This window comes from Limanda limanda, chromosome 4, assembly GCF_963576545.1.
Source record: "Limanda limanda chromosome 4, fLimLim1.1, whole genome shotgun sequence".
NCBI lineage: Eukaryota > Metazoa > Chordata > Actinopteri > Pleuronectiformes > Pleuronectidae > Limanda > Limanda limanda.
In genome coordinates, this window is record NC_083639.1 from 29819174 (window position 1) to 29836147 (window position 16974).

A 16974-nucleotide genomic window follows, 5' to 3' on the forward strand; every position below is an offset into this window, starting at 1 on the left:
GGGGGGGGGGGGCAGTGATCTAAAAATCCATTTGATTATGAATCTGAATAAGAGAAATAAGCAACTGAATGATTGAATTATTAATTTCCCTTTTTCTTATTTGCTATTCACCCTAATGAGTAATTTAGCTTCTCCATTCAACCTCTCCATTCCGTGACACTTTGGGCCTTGTGCTGATAAAACAAGGTAAAACAAAGCAAATTAGCCACGAAATCTAATTTCATTTAGTTATTTAATAATATTGACAGCGTTTTTAATATAACAAGGGACAATACAATGAAAGTTAAAAATGATCAATAACAGTTGAATGCACAGATTCCTTTGTCTCTGATATTTCTTTGAGAAAAAACAAGAGTCATTGAAACTCTCTTTTATCGTCTGCTAAAAAGGCACAAGGAGGCTGATTGGAGCACGGCAATAACTTATCAATAATCAAACATTACACAGTCATCCAATGAAACTCTGCATTAGTAAATAAAAAGACCAATGTTGAGGAAAAGTCAAGAAGAAAATAAACGTTTGCAAGAAGCAAATAAAGCAAATTCTTCGTATGATAACATGAACAAAAGTATCTCAACAAAATAGCAATAATACCTACAAATCCCTTCAGAGAACACATAATGAATATGTATCATTAAGAGCTGATTGAGACACATTAAAAACATTGTGAACAGAAGCTCGAGACAGAAAGTTCAATCTGTTACCTACTGCCGGGACAGTATGTCAAGTACTGTGAAGTATTTTCCAACAATGCTTCTATAACAAGAGGGATAAATCTTTATACAGCATTTGAATCTTCCTTCAGAACCCTGTTCAGTACAATCTCTCAAATCTATAAGATGAGACAACACACGATGGCTTCAGATAACAATCACAAGTGCAAATGTCTGTCTATAAGATGAGCGGATTTATGTTATAAAAAGTTTTTACAGCATCTACTTTATAACATGATCTGTTTGCAAATGTAGAAATAGATTTTTTATCATAATAATGTTCTTGTATTGAGAAGAATAGAGGAGCTGATACTCAGTGTATGTAATGATCAGTAAGGCTTTGTATTATTTACAGTACAATAAGGATTAGTTGCCAGTTGTGTTAAACACTGTGTTGTGTTGTTTTGTTGATAGATTTCTTGTAGTGCACATGCAGAAGAGTTTATGATACTAATGATAAGGCCTCCAGGTCAAAGCCTCAGCATGCAGAATAAAGACAAAGACAAAAACTGCAGATATACAGAAATAACAAATGACCCTGTGTCCAAGTTGCCTGGTTTTAAAACACAAACTCTTCTTTGACTTCATCCTCCTCTGACCACGATTTCCAAAAACTGTAGTTCAAAAATACTTCTATCCATCTTCAGAGTCATGATCGAATGCAAACTTTAATGTGTGCCGTGAAGAACAAGACTTTTCATCTTCACTCAGAAGCGGACACAGCCACTAGTTTCCTCGGAGCTGTCAAAGTCGATTCCTTCACACAGGGACTCCTTGAAGAGAGAGGAAACGTCACTGACACTCACAGATTAATGCCTCACAGCAGAAAATACTATTAGAGGAAACTAATAGAGTCTCAGGAGTCTTAAGTTCCTATTTGGAAAATTGGGTCATTTATGTGGAGTGCTGTTAAACGGCCGCAGCACTGGAGACTGATCATTAGAACATTGTCTAAGAAGAAGTTATTAATTATTAATCACTTTTCTGAACCTACGTGTGATTGCTTCACTTTAATCAATACTGAGACACTCTTAAATAACCATTTTATTATTATTAATACATTATATATGAGCACAGCAAAGTATAGTTACTTGTCTTTCATTTTACCTCTTTAAAACATATCTAGGTGTCGTCAAATGTGATAATCAAATGCTTTTAAAGAAGCTGCCTTTCACTGTCGCAGCAAATTATTAATTTTTCAAAGAATCAGGGTGCGATAGTCCTTCTTGATAACGTCGCTGAGATGAAACATATCGACAGCAGCTTTCTGAGTTCAAAGGTGATGGAAGGTTGAAGAAACCAAAGTGCTGGAAAACCATAAAAAAACATGAAACACTGTGATAACGTACATTCAGATAACATGACTTGAACAATGGGATGAATTATGGAAAAGAAAATGAAACGTTGGCTACACGTTTTTTTAACACAAAAAAAAGAATCCCAAAAATCTGCTTCCTATTCGGGGCTGAAAGACGGATTCAGAAGGAGAGAGAGAGAGAGAGAGAGAGAGAGAGAGAGAGAGATGTGGAGATGGGCCGAAGCACTGTACCCACAAGGCAAGGCCAACACATACACAACAAATATACTTATGAATATGCATTTGTAAATAAAAAAACAGTTTTTATGGGTTAATAATGTTGACGTTAAATGTTCTCAAATGGATTTCAGTAAAAAAAATAACTGTCGCTCTAGAAAATAGTCTAAATCTAAAATGTAAGATAAAAAAAATTGATGCTGATATAAATGATTGTCTTAAAGAAGAGGCTCGTGAAGTGATTACTACTCTTAAACCACCTCGTCTCCACATAAAGTTTAATTTAAATTTTATTTCAGCAGATGCTCCACTCATCAGGAGTGTTTCTCATAAAGAGACATGCTGTTCTGCATATTCACGCTGGAAACAGACCAGTGGTGAAGCAAAGGTCAAGCAAGACAAACATCAGACGGCCAAGAAACATTCAAGAAAGAGAACTTTCCTTCGAGACCCGACACGTGACAGACACACAGAGACGAGTCCCATGTCAACACGGAGATGGAGACATATTTGAAGGGGGGGGGGGGCTGTAACTCTTTCACTAACTTGGCTTTGCCGTCCCTCTGGCATCAGAGCTGATGGCGTGGGGGCAAGCGGTAGCCAGGGCGGGTTGCCTGCACTGTAGAGCCTGGGACGCTTGACCTGGTCGTGACTGGACAAGGGAGTGTAACTATTCCGCCGAGGTACGAGAGCAGAGTCCCTCAGGGTTTCATCCTGGTAGGAGATGAGATGCTGCAAGGTGTTCAAGGACAAAACAAAAGATCTGGGGACTCCTGATCACAGCCGAGCAGAGTAACCATCCTCTCCACATTGACTCTAATAACAGGCTCAACAACAGAAGTCAATTCAAAGGAGACTTTGAATTGAATTGGAGAATTTAAGGGGACTGTTAATGAGTGTCATTCTAGTTTGTGCATGTAAAAAAACTGCAGTTAAAAAGCCCAAAGTCCTCAGTGAAGGAAGCTCCTCTTCCCCACAGACAACATAGGTCCTGAAGCTCCTCAAGCACCTGAAGCACCTGAAGCTCCTGAAGCTGCAGAGGAGCTGCAGCAAAGGACAGTCTGAAGAAAGTGATGTGTTTTCTGAATATTGGAGCAAGTAAACCTTTTCAAATCAAAACACAAATTCAAATTATGACCCTGAATATGTCTCCTTTTAAGGATAGAATAAGCAAAGCACAACCCTCACACACCTTCTCTTCATTTAAGGGTGTAAACCTTTAAAATAATTCAAAGAAGCTCAAATACAGCTTTTCATTCATCCATAACCAGAGCGATGGTAATAATGATTATTTCAGCCGAGCAGGGCAGCATGATCAGCCAGGGCTTCAGTCCATAACATATAAAACATTTCATTTCATTAGCTGAGCTGCAGGCAGGTTCAAGATTCAAGGGACAGGGATTAAAAAGAGGGAGTTAAAGAAGCAAGGCCTCACATGCAAGCATTAAACTAGTGGATACAACAAACAAGAGCCTGTTAGACTCTGTGGCTTTAATTCAACAATGGTGAAATCACATTCTTGTAAAAAATGTGATTATTCAGCTTGAATGAGAGGAACTTACAAGGGGCCGGTCTCGATGTGTGTTCACTGCCTCCACGTTCAGATAAAACAGTTCCACTTTGCAACCTGCAAGAGAGGAAACAGAATATTTCAATAGAAGAAAGGGTCATAGAGTGAAGTTGTGTGTCCTGGGGGGGGGAGAACCTACCATACGCCACAGGTGTGAGTTTGAGCACAGTGTGGAGCGGACACTTCATGTACGGCAGATCTTCTTTAGGATGATTTAAAAAAGCACAAAGTCAGTATCTGTGTGTCCGTGAGTCCTGTGTGTGTTTAGTGATCATTCTTCTACCTGCACTTTTATCCAGGAAGTACGCCAACAGACATCTCATCACGGCCTGGTGGCAGACGACCAGCACGTTGCCCTGTCTCTCCAGCTCCATGATGACCGGCTCCAGTCACTGAACCAGATCCTGGTAGGACTACAGAGCCAGAGAAGACGATTTTAACAAAACATCAACCTGATTAACATCTGTGAAACACGAGGGGATGGAAGGAGTGGGCCAGGTTACCTCTCCTCCTTGGTAACCATAGTGATCCTTGTCCTGGTCTCTCAAAGCAAACTCCTCTGGGAAAGTGTTCTCGATCATCTCATAGCTCATCTCCTCACACACACCCTGAGGAGGGATATTCAAAAAAAAGAAAAGAATATTCATTCTAATATCACACACCAAAGTAAAGTAAGCAGAAGCACTTTCACTGCACATAATACAAAGAAAGAAGTGCTTTAATTACACATATTATACATAGAGATTGTTTAAAGACAGTAGCAGAATATTTTAATCCATAAAGATGCTTTATGAGAGAGATTCCTCTCATAGATCGGTACTGACAGCGTCGATCTCGTTGAGAATCTTCCACTGTTCATAAGGAACCCCGAGCTCCTCCGCCGTCTGGATGGTTCTTCTCAGTTGACTCGTCCAAACCTTCAAATCCCACAGTTGGTGCTCCTCGATGAAGTCTCTCAGGGCGTGTGGTTGCTCTCTCCGTGGCAGCACAGGTAGATGGAGTGAGAGTGCACGTGGATGTTCATGAGGTAATACACGATCTTGCTCTGGATGTAGTCCTGCACCCGGTTCACCAGGAAACGCCGGCCCACGTTTATCACCTTGATAAACGACAGGTCCCTGCAGGTGGTGAAGGATCATGGGGGGCTGAACTTAAAATCTGTTTACTGACGCCATCTAGTGTTCATTTGTTGCAAACTGCTATAAAACCTTTTAGGTTCACAGGAGCGTAATCCAGATATTAAATGTAATGACCTATTGAGATAGAGAGAAGCAGATGTGATCAGCTCTTACTTGTCGTAGTTGTCAGGATCCAACGGTTGATAAGTGACCTTGTAGCACTCGATGCGTTTGAGGAAGTCGTCCATTACTCTCTCTCTGTGTCTCTCAGGGTAGTCGGGACTGGACACCTTCACTTCCTGTGGCAGGTATGCAACACAGTCAGACCATGTGAGCAAGCAGCATGGTTCTTACATAACTAAGCAGACACCGGGAATATTTATAGATTAAGGGTTTGAGTGACGTACAATAAATATTAGCAGCTATCACCTCAGGGTCGTCGCACACCGACTCCACGAAGATCACCTGTTGGAGAGAGGTCAGAGGTCAACGTATGACTAACGCGCAATCAAACATTAAAAAGTCTCACCTTCATCATTTCACGTTCAACGCTACATAAACTGTGAATGTTTGAATGTGAACTTCAATTAAGTCCAATTTCCAAAGACAAAATAACAGCAGAATATAATAAAAACACTTCCAATGTTACCTTGAATGCATTCTCCTTCACAAAGCCTTGAATGAGGTCTCTACGTTCTCTAGTTGTGTTTGTTGCATCAAAAACCTGAGAAAACAAGTCAATGTGTGTAACTTGGACAGTGTCAGCTTCAGTGTGACAGCAGCAGCCTGTTTGATATCTAGGTCACAATTCAGCAACCTTTCGGTCCTAGAAATTGTCGTTTATTTTAGTTTTTACTGTCCGAGTTTGTTTAATTGAATTATTGAGTATTTCTACTTCACTGTCTTGTACTTTTACTTGTCATGGAATATTACTTTACTGTCTTGGTACTTTTACCTCAGTGAATGATCCAAATTCTTCTTCCACCATTGGTTAGGTTTATTTTGTTGGTTATGCTTTAGTACATGTTACAGAGTATTTCTACTGTGCAGTGTTAGTACTTTCGTTTCCTTTTCGTCCTCTAGTCCAGCAGGGGTCGCTGCTGGCTCGGAGCTCGGAGTCTCTGTTTCCTGTCTTTGTCTCTTTGTCCCCTCAGAGACTCAGCGTGAGGAGGAAGGAGCAACATGTCCGCCATGCAGCTGCTGCGGGAGTCGGTACATGAGCGGATCCGCGCTGCCGCTGAAGACTTCCTGCTGCAGGTGGAGGAAGGAGGAGGAAAGGCTCGAGTCCCGGAGCTGAGAGCGATGCTCACCGAGCGGCTCGCGGCGGCGGTGGAGCAGATCCTCGCGGGGCTGGAGGAAACCGTGGCTGGGTACGAGGAGCGAGTGGAGCGGACAGAGCTGGAGATCTGCCGCCAGAGGAGGCTGCTCGATGCCGTGATGCAGCCCGAAGTCCGGCTGCACAGAGCAGGTCAGTCCCTAGAGGAACCGCTAACAGGCTAACGTTAGCTAGCATCATATCTATCTATATCTATCTATGCTGCTCACGCTCTCTGAACTAGCTCCTCTGCTAACAGCTGTTTCTCTGCATCACTCCGGCTACAATCACCGGTCTGTAGTTAAACAGCCACACATCCCAGCCCCTCCTCTCTGGTGCTTCGTGACTCTGTGTTCTGTGTGAGCTCAGCCTCGTAGTCTAACAGGCTGATACAGCAGCGATGGCTTCTCTCTCTCCCTCTTGCTCCGAGTGGCTCATGTTCACTGACTCCTCCGCCTCCATTAACAGTAGAGCTACATGTAATAAATGCAGTGTGTTGGTAGCGATGGAGGCGAGAGGCTCAGCGACCTAGAAGCTCCGTTAGCTGTAGTTAGCTTAGCCGCCGCGGAGCTACCTAGCTTAGCACGTAGCCACCTAGCTTACCACGTAGCTTAGCCTAAGCTAGCTCTGTTATTCTAGGAATATTACCCAGTCTATAACATGACCACGCAGAGTTGGGACCAGGAAGCAGAGCTGCAGTGCTACACACTTCTCTGCTCCCTCTGGATCAGTCACACAACCCCATAGAGACTGTGTCTGTCCACCGTCCGATTACATGATTTAAATCAAACATTAACAGAGCGAGAATTACACACAATAATCTAATAGAAATTAACACAACCTCTGCAACAACTCAGGAAACTAAGACTTTTAAATGTGGTCTTTTAAACATGAGATCACTGTCATCAAAAGCTATTTTGGTTAATGAACTAGTCTCAGATTATAATATAGATTTATTGTCCCTCACTGAGACGTGGCTGCATCCTGATGAATCAGAATCAGAAAGGATTTATTGCCAAGTAGCTTTACACCTACCTGGAATTTTCTTTGGTAAATAGGTGCATACATTTAACGTAAAGCATAAAAACACAATAAGTACTTCACATGAGAAAGAAATAACTGTTTATAAAAAAATAATATCCAAGATATAAAAAGTTAAATAAAAAGTAAAATGCAAAACAGGAGAGAAATGTGGATGTGCAATATGCAATATACTGTTATGTGTGTTAATGTAACACAGAATTGAGGCGTGGGTGCTGGATAAGAGTCCAAGCCAGGTGGGGGTTGTTAAGTTAACTCACTTGCGCAGTGTAACTTCAGCGTGAAAAGTACAAGCGGAGCGTCTGTTTCATTCAGTATAATTTATTCTTCCTCGTGCACCGGCTCTGTGCATCCGTTTCATGCACAGGTTCACAACAACAATAACACAGGATGTGACGACATACACGCCATATATACACAGGTACGAGAGAAACGTAAAACCTCTAATAACGGGTAAAACTATTACCGTAAAACAATAAGAGCGTTCTCTATAATAAGGATCGTTTAACACCCCCACTCGCTCTTATCACATTAGGTTGCATCAAAACAAAAATAACAGAATGTGGTATCCTTGATACTCAAAGAAACAAAATACTCTTTGCACTCTTAAGTACCAAGCATGTTTCGTGCAAATCTTTTTAACTTCAGCTTAGTAGCTGGCTTTGTCATGACATCAGCAATCATTTGCTCAGTAGGACAATATTTCAAAATAAACTTTTCATTGTTCACATTTTCCCTGATAAAATGATACTTAATGTCAATGTGCTTGCTCCGTTGTCTGTTGACTGGATTTTTGGCTAGTGCTATGGCACCTTGGTTGTCTTCATACATTTTTGTTTTTGCATATTGATATGTGTCTATACCCCTGAGTAACTGCTCTAAGTAAATGCATTCCTGTACGGCTGATGCTAAGGACATGTATTCAGCCTCACAACTGGATAAAGCTACTGTCGGTTGTTTTCTTGTTTTCCAGGATATCAAAGAGCTTCCCTCATTTAGACTGACACAAAAACCTGATGCACTTCGCCTATCTGCTGGGTCTGATGCCCAGTCAGCATCACTGTAGACTCTTAGGCCTAAGTGTCCAGTGTTCTACTGTTGGTTCAGCAAAGTGCTGGGAGAGTTTACTGACCACAAAAGTTATGTCTGGTCGGGTACATGTAGACAAGTAAATTAAACTTCCTACTGCCTCCCTGTACATTCTTGGGTCTTTCAGTTTTTCTGCATCTTCTCTGTATTCAAGTTTTGGTTCACATGGAGTTTCTCTAGCTTTGCAATCCTGCATCCCAAATTGATCTAGAATTTTGCTCACATGTCTCCCCTGTGACATTTTGACTACACCATCTGCTTGTTCGAAATCTATGCCCAAGAAATGTCTCAGCTTTCCCAAGTCTTTCATTTTGAACCTTTCAGTGAGTATTCTCTTGACATTTTCCAGAACATTTTCATTACTAGCTGCTATCACCAGATCGTCAACCCATATGATAAAGATTACTTACTCGTTGTGCTTTTCTTTTGTATACACACAGTTATCAGCTGGGTTCTGTACAAAATCATTCTCACTTAAACATTCATGCATTATAGTATTCCAATTTCTCCCTGATTGTTTCAGACCATAAATAGATTTTTGTAATTTACACACAAGTTTTTCACCTGTATTGGACTTTTTCTCATAACCCTCAGGTTGCTCCATATCAATTTCACGGTCAATTGGGGCATGCAAGTAAGCTGTCTTCACATCCGACTGGTGTAGGACTAGGTTATCTTGTACAGCCTTTTGCATGACCACTCTCACACTTGACATATCAGCTGTGGGTGAGAGTCTCCTCGTAGTCAGTGCCTGGTTTCTGACTGTAGCCTTTTGCTACGAATCTTGCTTTATATTTATCAGATCCATCAATTTCGGTCTTAAGTGCATAAACCCATCTGCCCCCCACTGTCTGTTTGCCTGGTGGCAACTGAGTAAGCTTGAAAGTCTCATTCTCCTCCAGGGATTGCATCTCCTCTCTCATGGCATTAGTCCACTGCCTTGCTTTGCTTGATGCAATGGCGTCCTGGTCATTTTGAGGTATGTCACACACTGCTCTGTAACAAGAGTCCATGCATGTGTGCAGTTTGTCATCTGTCACATAATCCTGTAGATAAGCTGGTCTCTTTCTAATTCTCGGTGGGTTCCTCTTGATCACAGTCTCTGTGGACACATCTGGCTGTGTGTACTCAGTCTTTTCAGATGAAGTCTCACTATCATCACTTTGAACACCTTGACCTGGTACATTTTTCACATTCTTATCAACAACATACTCATCACTGTTGTCATCAGTAGAGTGTATATCCCCGTATTCTATGTGTGACACAGATGTTTGTGTTTCCCTTTCTTTGCTTGCTTTAGTGGTGAATTTCACCAACCTATGCTTTTTAACCCTCTCTGTGTCTGGATAGTACACTAGATAGGCGGGGCTGTTTTTATCATAGCCTATGAAAACACCTTGCTCACATCTGGAATCCAATTTGCTTTTCTCTTGCTTGTAGGCAAAACACATCGATCCGAATTTTTGGAATTTGGATATGTCTGGGACCCTTCCTGTGAATAGCTCGTACGTCGTTTTCTTTGTACGTCTACTGTAACATCTGTTTCTCACATAAGCTGAGGTCTGTACAGCGTAGTTCCATAAATTATCTGGTAACCCGCTTTCTATCAGTAGGCATCTGCTCATATCATAGAGTGTTCTCCACCCTCTCTCTGCTGTGCCATTTTGGTGGGGTGAGTATGGCGCAGACGTCACATGTCTAATCCTATTTTTTGTTACAAGTGTCTGGAAGTCTCGACTTGTAAACTCAGTGCCGTTATCTGAACGGATACACTTGACTTCTCCATAAGGAGCTATGTCTGCTAAGAACTTTTCTGTGGCCTGCACTGTATCACTCTTGGACTTAAGAAAATTTACAAGCATAGTTCCTGAGTAGTCGTCTGTAAAGGACTGTGCTTGGTGTCCGCATGGGACCGGCTAAGTCGGTGTGGACTAGTTCTAGGGGCTTCTTTGCCTTCCTATCTGGCTCCCTATTTCTTGTCTTGGTGAACTTTCCCTGTGTACACACATCACATCATTGATCCAACCCTACTGCACCTCCCTTAATCACCATGCCCTTCACAACACTTTGCAACCTTTTCACATCTTCATAATTGGAATGACCCAATATTTCATGCCAAGTTTGCATATCATGACATACTTTACATTTATCAACATTCTTCTCAACAGTTGGTAAGTAATACAAATGTCCATTCTCATGAATGGACATGTGCTGCCATCCTTGGTGATCATGCGACTGTTCCCCTTCTTGAAAGTGAGTGTCGCTCCTCCATTTGTTGCTCTTGCCACTGAGAAGATGTCGTTTGGATATGATGGCATGTAGAGGGCCTCTCGTAGCTGCGCTGTGTGTTGTCGTCCTGCGTGGTCTAGAAGTTGTATCACCGCCGTGCCTCTCTGTTGTGCTCTTCCACTGCACTTGCTTCCGTCCGCTAATTCCACTGAGTGGGTCTCTGACCGGAACGAGTTGTCGAAGCTCTGGAACTTGTTGATGTCATTCTCGATGTGGGAAGTCGCTCCCGCATCCACCATGATGCCTTTCATCTTCACGTTACCTGGTGGTCTTTCACTCTTGACATATCTGGCCATCAAGAGGTGGTCTTGGTCGTCACCTTGCTCCTCTGCAACTTTTCTGACGCCATCTTGTCCCCCCTTCTTCTTACAAAGTGTTTTTGCATGCGTATTGTTCTTGCAGTAACTGCACCACACTTTTCTGTAACACCTTCTTGCCATGTGTCCCTTTATTCCACACTTGTAGCAGGTAATGTTAGCATTTTCTTCTTTTCTGCTTCTGTGTGGCTTGCTATGGCCCCCACCTTGTCTTGTATACGTTTTCATCACATTATCTGTAGTTGCTTCAGCCATTTTCATTTTCTCTGATTCCTCATAGACTCGTAGTCTTCTTTTGAAATCTGCAAACGTGACGCTGTCTCCATTCTGCGTCACATGGACAGCTAGCGGCTTGAACAAGTCCGGTAGCCCGCTTAGCGTCATGGCCACGATCAGTCCATCACTCATGGTCTCTCCTGCTTCCCTTAATGCTGTTATAATGTTCTCAGTAGAGATGAGCCGGATACTCGGCTGAAACGAGTATCCGGTACGGATAAAGCACTTTTGCCGAGCACGAGTATTATACGAGTAATACGAGTCAATATCTGTGATCGGACTGAATGAAAAAGCGCTCTTCCCGTCACACACGGCTCTGCTCACTCACTCACAGAACAGCTCTCTGTCTCTCAGTCACTCAGGTTCACTGCGCATCGGGACTGTTCCATAGGCTCAGTCAAGGAAGCAGAAATGATTCGTTCATTTCCCGACTGGGTCTTCGGGTACAAGTCTTTGGATAATTTTTCATGTGACCTGCATTGGCTCAGTAGAGGAGCGCTGGAGATGTAGCGAGGGAAGTTCACTGTCTCCCGGAGAAATGAACACTCTGTGTTTTTAGTATAGAAAGACGTGAATTATATTTGTTCACAAGTCATAATGACTGGTTTTGTTATTTTCACTTTACATTTACACTTACTTTACAGTAAAGTAAACCTCTATTAAATACAGTACAACATGATAGTTTGTATGGTTTGAAATTGTCATTTATTATCACACTTGCATTTAATTATCACGGCAAACAATTACACTGCACTAAACTTTAAGTGTTAATGTAAAGTGAAAATAACAAAACTAGTCTGTATGAATATAGTTCACGTCTTTCTATACTAAAGACACAGTGTTCATTTCTCTGGGAGACAGTGAACGTCCCTCGCTACATCTCACTCACACACACACACACACACATACACACACCTGGTGTGGAAATAAATTTAAAAAAAATAAAAATAAAAAAATCATAAAAAATTTCAAAGTTAAAAAAGAAAGTTATGTTAAATCACACCCACTTCCGGGTTAGGCCCCGCCCACTCCGAGTACGGATACGGATAATTCATATGGTTAACAGATACAGATACAGATAATGCTATACTCGCTCATCCCTAGTTCTCAGCTCTTATTAAATAGTCAGTAACAGTCTCGCTGTCTGCCATGTGAAGCTTGGTTAGAGACGTTTACATATTTATAATCCGTGGCTTGCTCTTTCCAGAATAACGTTCTTTTAGTATTCGCAGGGCTTTCCTGCCATCATCAGCAGCCTCGTGTCTGGTTAACGATAGGCTTTTATCATCTATTAGCCTTACCAGCTCGGCGTAGCAGTCGACATTCTTCCGTCCGTATACACCAAAGTATACCCCGGGGGATAAACTGGCCTAGGCAAAACTATACCCCGGGGTGTAAAACAGCCTAGGCCATACTATACCCCTCCAGGCCAGAGTATACCCCAGTGACTTAAACTAGACTAAATTAGACAAAAATTAATAAATTAACTAAAACTAAGAAGGATAAAAATGACTGAATGTGACTAAAACTAATATGCATTTTCGTCTAAAGACTATACTAAATCTAAAATAGATATCAAAATTAACACTGGTGTCATGAAGTTGAAATTTGAGTTATAATAACAATGTTAGTATTGGTGTAGCGAGCTAGAGTTTAATCAGACCGGATTCAACTAATCAGCAGCCATCTTGGAATGAAAAAAGTATGTCAGGCTGTCCAAATACACCAAAATGCTTAATAACTAAATAAGCTGGCCAAGGAGTTAGACCAGTGGTTCTTAACCTCATTGGAGGTACTGAACCATGCAAGCTTCAGCAGTGCATTCACTGAACCCTTCGTAATTGGAAAAATAAAATAGTATTTCTTCAAAATATAGGCATATATTTTTTAGTGCACAAAATGAACCATGCATCAGTTGCACACAAAAGAACTGTGTTCAAAGAACAAAACTTGAATTTCACTTGAAATGCGCGGCTTCACCTTGGCAAGTGCCACTCTCGTATCATTTTCGCAACAAAGTCTTTAGTTCACAGATTCAACTACAATTTTTAATACTTCTGCCAGTTTGGAGGAAAGGTTTTTGTTGCCAACGCATGCCTGTGCAGAACACAGTGCGTAAAAATGATGTGTGGTGCATCGGATTTCACCAGCGCTCCAAAACCAGAGTGTCGTCCCAGCATGGCTGGAAATCAGATCTGCAACTTCTTGAGCCAAGATGTCATCGCTCATGTCGTCTATTCTGCTGCTGATGGTGTCATTTGAAAGAGGAATTTGGGATAACTTATCTTCATCATCATGATATTCACCATCTTCAAAGCAGCTGGTTTTACGAGTGTTTCACCAATGGTGTGTGGTTTGTCCTGCTTTGCGATCAGGTACACAACTTCGTACGATGCTGTGAGGATCGGTTCGTCGATGGGTACATGCCGAGCACAGGCAGAGTAGCCTTTTCATTGAATCTGGCTCTCTTCACGTTGAATTCAGCGAGCGTTGTGTTCTTGTATTTCCAATCTCCATGCAGCTTTAGGAAGTGTTCCTTTAGTTTTGCCGGTGCCTGACTAGAACTGCTCAACTTGGCATTGCAAATCATGCATTGAGGACCCATCACGTTCCTTAATACACGTGAATCCATATTGTACGTATTCGTCCAACCACTTTCTTTTTTTGCTCGACATAGTTAGTATGAAGGGATTGAAAGATTAAAATAAAATCACAAATGACGTACAATCACAACAGCCACAAGTCGACCACTGAGCGCACCAAGTTCCCTGCAGCACAGATATCAAAGCTAAGCAGTGTGTCGTGATCAGCTGCAGCCAATGATGGCCAAGCAGACGTCACAAATAATGCAAGTGGGCTGAATTTATTTTGTGTAACACATTTTTACTGAGCAACTAAATATTTGTAATCTAACACGGCGAAGATAAATTGTGTGTTGCTAAATTCTTGGCAGCCAATTTTTTGAAGGCCTACACAAAACGGCCTGACATTGCTAGTGTAATCGGGCTATACTGTGTGTATCTTGAGCCCTGCCGAACCCCTGAGAGTGACTCACCGAACCCCTGAGAGTGACTCACCGAACCCCTGGGGTTCGATCGAACCCAGGTTAAGAACCACTGAGTTAGACCTTACTGGCCATCAAAGAGCATGACAACTCTTTCATACATGCAAAGCAGCTCACAGAAATATATCCCAACTTGTGTATTGCTCTGCAGATCAGAGCAACACTACCAGTAGCAGTAGCTTCAGCCGAGAGGAGTTTTTCTAAATTAAAACTGTTGAAAACAATGTTTTGATTGATGACTTTGCAGCAAGGAAGGCCAGAAGGATTGCACTGTAACCCTTGAAGTGTGATGCTAGGGAGTGGAATGTATATAGTTATTGAGACAAAGTTAATTTATATTATTTATTTATTTGTTTGTTTATTTTGCATATTCTATTTTGATTATTTAATACGTGTAACATATTATACAATATATCATTTAAATTGAAAGCAAACTTGCATATATCATTTAATTTCTTGTTATTATAATTATTATTGTTTGCTAGCTAAGTTGTCATTTGTTTTGATTCTTTAGTGCGCACTTTGCATTTCTTCTTAGCTCTCGTTCTTGTGATAAATAAAGGTGCAGTACTTTACTGTAGAACTGTTAAGAAGTTTTGAATTTTTCTTTTTTGGGGGGAGGCTCCAGGGGTGAAGCTTGCCTTTATAAGATCTGCTTAATGCAAGCAGAGGAGTAGAGTTTGTTGAGGCGAGATGGGATAGCTGATTCCTCTAACACCATTTTTTTATATATATAATAATTAACTTATTATATTGTGTTACTATTGCATTATGTTTTGGGTATGTGCTTTTATTTTAATGTGTAACACTACTGAGAGGTGTTTTGATCTTTGTGGATGTTTTGATGTTATCAGTTTTTCTGGTTGAAGTAATAAAAGTCTATGTTTTAGAGTTTTAAGATTTAAGTTAGTTAGCTTTCTCCTTTAATTTACCTGACAAAGCTGAACCCCCAATAAAATGTTGAAAAATTAAGTAATTCTCGTGTATCATTCAACACGACTGATATCATGGGGGGATAATCTGGCCTTAGGGGGAATGAATTGGCCTAGGCCATAATATACCCGGGGTATAATCTAGCCTAGGCCCCTTTAACCCCGGGTATAGTTCGGCCGGGGGGTATACTATGGCCTGTTACACCGGGCCTTGTTGATAAGGCCAACTGCAGCCGGGAAGAAGCTGGTCTTGTGGCGTGAGGTTTTGGAATATGTCAGTCTAAATGAATCTACTCCCCCCAGTCATATAAATTCACACGTCCCCAGAGAATTTGGACGAGGAGGTGGAGTTGCTGCTATTTTTAACTCCAGTTTATGAATTAATCCTAAACCTAAACTCAGCTACAACTCATTTGAATGTCTTGTTCTTAGTCTTCCACGCCAATCCAAGAAACACCAACAGCCAATCATATTTGCTGTAGTACCGTGCTCCCTGGGCTTATACTGAATATTTAAAGGAATTCCCTGAGTTTTTTTCAAACCTAGTCCTAAAGACCGATAAAATTATTTTTATTGGTGACTTTAATATTCATGTTGACTATAATAAAGATAGCCTTAGCGTAGGGCTGTGCAATTAATCAAATTTTAATCGTGATTTTGATTTTTTTGGGTCAAATGATCTCCAAACTAAATTAATCGAGTTGAAACGATTTTCTTAAATTACATGCACAATTCAGTCCTTCCTCCAAAGCATTCAACACAGCCCTGCTGACTGGCTCTCACTCTCAAGCAGCTGTAAAGTGAAGGAGGAGAGTTGTGTGTGTGGTGACCGGTGGTATTTAAAAAAAACACCACGAGTGGAAAATGGCAGAGGGAGGGCAGACCCGTTTGATCGACAAATAGGGTAGAAAAAGTTCTCTTGTATGGGAACACCTCGGATTCTTAGAATCCGAAGAGGAGCAGGACCACACAATGTAGCGGTCGCGCAGCGCCATTCTCAAGCACGCAGCCGCCTTTTTTTTTGGAGCGAAACACTGAATAAATGCATCATATTTTCAAACTCAAAAGTAATCGTTTGAATAATTGTGATTTCAATATTATCCAAAATAATCGTGATTATGAATTTTTTTTTTTCATAATCGAGAAGGAACCGCTCACAGGCTAACGTAAGCTAGCATCAGCTCGAGCAGCGGAGTTAATACTCCACTTCCTGTCTCTGTCTGCTGCACCCGGCTGCTCCACCTCTCACCTGAATAATGAGGAGGATTTAATGCTGTTGTGAACGAGTCTGTGCAGAAAACCTGCTGCTGTGAATGAAAAACTTTTTTTTACCAGAAACCTTTTGTTTTATGCTGCTTCCTTTACGAGCTGCGTCGTAACACCAACTGTAAACAACCTCAACATCTCTACTTCCTGAATGTGATCGTTCAAAAATCACAACAGTCGACATTAAACGACACAACACAAGTTTTTCAAAACACTTCAGGAAACTCTGAAATTATAAACATTTGTTTTTGTGTTTCAGTGTGTCCTGCAGACGTCCAGCAACTGATGGTGAAGAAAGAAGAGTTTCCCCCTGAGGAGCAGCAGTGGAGCCCCATTGTGGACCAGGAGGATCCAGAGTCCCCCCACATTAAAGAGGAACAGGAGGAACCGTGGACCAGTCAGGATGGACAGCAGCTTCAAGGACTGGAGGAGGCTGATATCAAGTTCACA

General features: G+C 41.5%; 1 pseudogene; it reads right to left on the reverse strand.

Annotated features, from left to right (window-relative positions):
• Positions 1-1420: 1420 nt before the first annotated feature.
• LOC133000160 (6-phosphofructo-2-kinase/fructose-2,6-bisphosphatase 2-like) lies at positions 1421-11394 on the reverse strand (annotated as a pseudogene).
• Positions 11395-16974: the final 5580 nt, after the last annotated feature.